Source organism: Monodon monoceros, unplaced genomic scaffold, assembly GCF_005190385.1.
Source record: "Monodon monoceros isolate NGI ecotype Baffin Bay Population unplaced genomic scaffold, NGI_Narwhal_1 Super_Scaffold_11, whole genome shotgun sequence".
NCBI classification, from domain to species: Eukaryota; Metazoa; Chordata; class Mammalia; order Artiodactyla; family Monodontidae; genus Monodon; species Monodon monoceros.
Genome location: NW_021703767.1, coordinates 104,754,416 through 104,760,415, shown reverse-complemented (window position 1 = coordinate 104,760,415; position 6,000 = coordinate 104,754,416).

Below are 6,000 nucleotides of genomic sequence, written 5' to 3'. Positions count from 1 at the left end.
TTCTGGGACCGTCCTGCATCCTGCCTGGTACCCTCCCTTCCATGCCTTTGTCCAGAGGTCTTTCCTCTTCCTCCCTAGCAATCTAAATCCCATCCATCCCTGAAAGCTAATTAAAGTAACCAGGACTCCCTCAAACCTCCTCTAAGCATGCCAGCTCTCACAGAGCCCTCTCTTCTACTCTTCTGTGTGAGGACATCCAGTGACAACCAGAACGGCACAAGCTGTGAGTCCCAAGTAGTTGTGAGTGCAGGAGGGAGCCACCGCACCATACAACTGATGAGGATATAGAACGAAAGGGCAGAGGCAGGCGATTATGCCATCCCTGAGATAAGAGAATATACATTGGAGCTGACCTGGCAAGGAAATTGAAAAATGTATTTATCATCTTTTTTTTAACATCTTTATTGGAGTATAATTGCTTTACAATGGTGTGATAGTTTCTGCTTTATAACAAAGTGAATCAGTTATACATATACATATGTTCCCATATCTCTTCCCTCTTGTGTCTCCCTCCCTCCCACCCTCCCTATCCCACCCCGCCAGGCGGTCGCAAAGCACCGAGCTGATCTCCCTGTGCTATGCGGCTGCTTCCCACTAGCTATCTACCTTACGTTTGGTAGTGTATATATGTCCATGCCTCTCTCTCGCTTTGTCACACCTTAACCTTTCCCCTCCCCATATCCTGAAGTCCATTCTCTAGTAGGTCTAGTAGGACACACTCTTTATTCCTGTCTTACACCTAGGTTCTTCATGACAGTTTTTTTTTTCTTAAATTCCATATATATGTGTTAGCATACGGTATTTGTCTCTCTCTTTCTGACTTACTTCACTCTGTATGACAGACTCTAGGTCTATCCACCTCATTACAAATAGCTCAATTTCGATCTTCTTATGGCTGAGCAATATTCCATTGTATATATGTGCCACATCTTCTTTATCCATTCATCTGTTGATAGACACTTAGGTTGTTTCCATCTCCGGGCTATTGTAAATAGAACTGCAATGAACATTTTGGTACATGACTCTTTTTGAATTATGGTTTTCTCAGGGTATGTGCCCAGTAGTGGGATTGCTGGGTCATATGGTAGTTCTATTTGTAGTTTTTTAAGGAACCTCCATACTGTTCTCCACAGTGGCTGTATCAATTTACATTCCCACCAACAGTGCAAGAGGGTTCCCTTTTCTCCACACCCTCTCCAGCATTTATTGTTTCTAGATTTTTTGATGATGGCCATTCTGACTGGTGTGAGGTGATACCTCATTGTAGTTTTGATTTGCATTTCTCTAATGATTAGTGATGTTGAGCATTCTTTCATGTGTTTGTTGGCAATCTGTATATCTTCTTTGGAGAAATGTGTGTTTAGGTCTTCTGCCCATTTTTGGATTGGGTTGTTTGTTTTTATGTTATTAAGCTGCATGAGCTGCTTGTAAATTTTGGAGATTAATCCTTTGTCAGTTGCTTCATTTGCAAATATTTTCTCCCATTCTGAGGGTTGTCTTTTTGTCTTGTTTATGGTTTCCTTTGCTGTCCAAAAGCTTTTAAGTTTCATTAGATCCCATTTGTTTATTTTTGTTTTTATTTCCATTTCTCTAGGAGGAGGGTCAGAAAGGATCTTGCTGTGATTTATGTCACAGAGTGTTCTGCCTATGTTTTCCTCTAAGAGTTTGATAGTTTCTGGCCTTACATTTAGGTCTTTAATCCACTTTGAGCTTATTTTTGTGTATGGTGTTAGGGAGTGACCTAATCTCGTATACATATACCTGCCCAGTTTTCCCAGCACCACTTATTGAAGAGGCTGTCCTTTCTCCACTGTACATTCCTGCCTCCTGTGACCATATGTGCGTGGGTTTATCTCTGGGCTTTCTATCCTGTTCCATTGATCTATCTTTCTGTTTTTGTGCCAGTACCATACTGTCTTGATTACTGTAGCTTTGTGGTATAGTCTGAGGTCAGGGAGCCTGATTCCTCCAGCTCCGTTTTACATTCTCAAGATTGCTTTGGCTATTCGGGGTCTTTTGTGTTTCCATACAAATTGTGAAATTTTTTGTTCCAGTTCTGTGAAAAATGCCAGTGGTAGTTTGATAGGGATTGCATTGAATCTGTAGATTCCTTTGGGTAGTAGAGTCAATTTCACAATGTTGATTCTTCCAGTCCAAGAACATGGTATATCTCTCCATCTATTTGTATCATCTTTAATGTCTTTCATCAGTGTCTTATAATTTTCTGCATACAGGTCTTTTGTCTCCTTAGGTAGGTTTATTCCTAGATATTTTAATCTTTTTGTTGCAATGGTAAATGGGAGTGTTTTCTTGATTTCACTTTCAGATTTTTCATCATTAGTGTATAGGAATACCAGAGATTTCTGTGCATTAATTTTGTATCCTGCTACTTTACCAAATTCATTGATTAGCTCTAGTAGTTTTCTGGTAGCGTCTTTAGGATTCTGTATGTATAGTATCATGTCATCTGCAAACAGTGACAGGTTTACTTCTTTTCCGATTTGGATTCCTTTTATTTTCTTTTCTTCTCTGATTGCTGTGGCTAAAACTTCCAAAACTATGTTGAATCAGAGTGGTGAGAGTGGTCAACCTTGTCTTGTTCCTGATCTTAGTGGAAATGCTTTCAGTTTTTCACCATTGAGGACGATGTTGGCTGTGGGTTTGTCACATATGGCCTTTATTATGTTGAGGAAAGTTCCCTCTATGCCTACTTTCTGCAGGGTTTTTATCATAAATGGGTGTTGAATTTTGTCGAAAGCTTTCTCTGCATCTATTGAGATGATCATATGGTTTTTCTCCTTCAATTTGTTAATATGGTGTATCACGTTGAGTGATTTGCATATATTGAAGAATCCTTGCATTCCTGGAATAAACCCCACTTGATCATGGTGTATGATCCGTTTAATGTGCTGTTGGATTCCGTTTGCTAGTATTTTGTTGAGGATTTTTGCATCTATGTTCATCAGTGGTATTGGCCTGTAGTTTTCTTTCTTTGTGACATCCTTGTCTGGTTTTGGTATCAGGGTGATGGTGGCCTTGTAGAATGAGTTTGGGAGTGTTCCTCCCTCTGCTATATTTTGGAAGAGTTTGAGAAGGATAGGTGTTAGCTCTTCTCTAAATGTTTGATAGAATTCGCCTGTGAAGCCATCTGGTCCTGGGCTTTTGTTTGTTGGAAGATTTTTAATCACAGTTTCAATTTCAGTGCTTGTGATTGGTCTGTTCATATTTTCTATTTCTTCCTGATTCAGTCTTGGCAGGTTGTGCATTTCTAAGAATTTGTCCATTTCTTCCAGGTTGTCCATTTTATTGGCATAGAGTTGCTTGTAGTAATCTCTCATGATCTTTTGTATTTCTGCATTGTCAGTTGTTACTTCTCCTTTTTCATTTCTAATTCTTTTGATTTGAGTCTTCTCCCTTTTTTTCTTGATGAGTCTGGCTAATGGTTTATCAATTTTGTTTATCTTCTCAAAGAACCAGCTTTTAGTTTTATTGATCTTTGCTGTCATTTCCTTCATTTCTTTTTCATTTATTTCTGATCTGATCTTTATGATTTCTTTCGTTCTGCTAACTCTGGGGTTTTTTGTTCTTCTTTCTCTAATTGCTTTAGGTGCAAGTGTAGGTTGTTTATTCGAGATGTTTCCTGTTTCTTAAGGTCGGATTGTATTGCTATAAACTTCCCTCTTAGAACTGCTTTTGCTGCATCCCATAGATTTTGGGTTGTCGTGTCTCCATTGTCATTTGTTTCTAGGTATTTTTTAATTTCCTCTTTGATTTCTTCAGTGATCACTTCGTTATTAAATAGTGTATTGTTTAGCCTCCATGTGTTTGTATTTTTTACAGATCTTTTCCTATAATTGATATCAGTCTCATAGCGTTGTGGTTGGAAAAGATACTTGGTACAATTTCAGTTTTCTTAAATTTTACCAAGGCTTGATTTGTGACCCAAGATATGATCTATCCTGGAGAATGTTCCATGAGCACTTGAGAAGAATGTGTATTCTGTTGTTTTTGGATGGAATGTCCTATAAATATCAATTAAGTCCATCTTGTTTAATGTATCATTTAAAGCTTGTGTTTCCTTATTTATTTTCATTTTGGATGATCTGTCCATGGGTGAAAGTGGGGTGTTAAAATCCCCTACTATGAATGTGTTACTGTCGATTTCCCCTTTTATGGCTGTTAGTACTTGCCTTATTTATTGAGGTGCTCCTATGTTGGGTGCATAAATATTTACAATTGTTATATCTTCTTCTTGGATCGATCCCTTGATCATTATGTAGTGTACTTCTTTGTCTCTTCTAATAGTCTTTATTTTAAAGTCGATTTTGTCTGATATGATAATTGCTACTCCAGCTTTGTTTTGGTTTCCATTTGCATGGAATATCTTTTTCCATCCCCTCACTTTCAGTCTGTATGTGGCTCTAGGTCTGAAGTGGGTCTCTTGTAGACAGCAAATATATGGGTCTTGTTTTTGTATCCTTTCAGCCAATCTGTGTCTTTTGGTGGGAGCATTTAGTCCATTTACATTTAAGGTAATTATCGATATGTATGTTCCTATTCCCATTTTCTTAATTGTTTTGGGTTTGTTATTGTAGGTCTTTTCCTTCTCTTGTGTTTATTGCCTAGAGAAGTTCCTTTAGCAGTTGTTGTAGAGCTGGTCTGGTGGTGCTGAACTCTCTCAGCTTTTGCTTGTCTGTAAAGGTTTTAATTTCTCCATCAAATCTGAATGAGATCCTTGCTGGGTAGAGTAATCTTGGTTGCAGGTTTTTCTCCTTCATCACTTTAAATATGTCCTGCCAGTCCCTTCTGGCTTGCGGAGTTTCTGCTGAAAGATCAGCTGTTAACCTTACAGGGATTCCCTTGTGTGTTATTTGCTGTTTTTCCCTTGCTGCTTTTAATATGTTTTCTTTGTATTTAATTTTTGACAGTTTGATTAATATGTGTCTTGGCGTATTTCTCCTTGGATTTATCCTGTATGGGACTCTCTGTTCTTCCTGGACTTGATTAACTATTTCCTTTCCCATATTAGGGAAGTTTTCAACTATAATCTCTTCAAATATTTTCTCAGTCCCTTTCTTTTTCTCTTCTTCTTCTGGAACCCCTATAATTCGAATGTTGGTGCATTTAATGTTGTCCCAGAGGTCTCTGAGACTGTCCTCAGTTTTTTCATTCTTTTTTCTTTATTCTGCTCTGCAGTAGTTATTTCCACTATTTTATCTTCCAGGTCACTTATCTGTTCTTCTGCCTCAGTTATTCTGCTATTGATCCCATCTAGAGTATTTTTCATTTCATTTATTGTGTTGTCCATCATTGTTTGTTTCATCTTTAGTTCTTCTAGGTCCTTGTTAAATGTTTCTTGCATTTTGTCTATTCTGTTTCCAAGATTTTGGATCATCTTTACTATCATTATTCTGAATTCTTTTTCAGGTAGACTGCCTATTTCCTCTCCATTTGTTAGGTCTTGTGGGTTTTTCTCTTGCTCCTTCATCTGCTGTGTGTTTTTCTGTCTTCTCATGTTGCTTATATTACTGTGTTTGGGGTCTCCTTTCTGCGGGCTGCAGGTTCGTAGTTCCCGTTTTTTTTGGTGTCTGTCCCCAGTGGCTAAGGTTGGTACAGTGGGTTCTGTAGGCTTCCTGGTGGAGGGGACTAGTGCCTGTGTTCAAGTGGATGAGGGTGGATCTTGTCTTTCTGGTGGGCAGATCCACATCTGGTGGTGTGTTTTGGGGTGTCTGTGGACTTATGATTTTAGGCAGCCTCTCTGCTAATGGGTGGGGTTGTGTTCCTGTCTTGCTAGTTGTTTGGCATAGCATGTCCAGCACTGTAGCTTGCTGGTCGTTGAGTGAAGCTGCGTGCTGGTGTTGAGATGGAGATCTCTGGGAGATTTTCGCCGTTTGATATTATGTGGAGCTGGGAGGTCTCTAGTGGACCAGTGTCCTGAAGTTGGCTCTCCCACCTCAGAGGCACAGCACTGACTCCTGTCTGCAGCACCAAGAGGCTTTC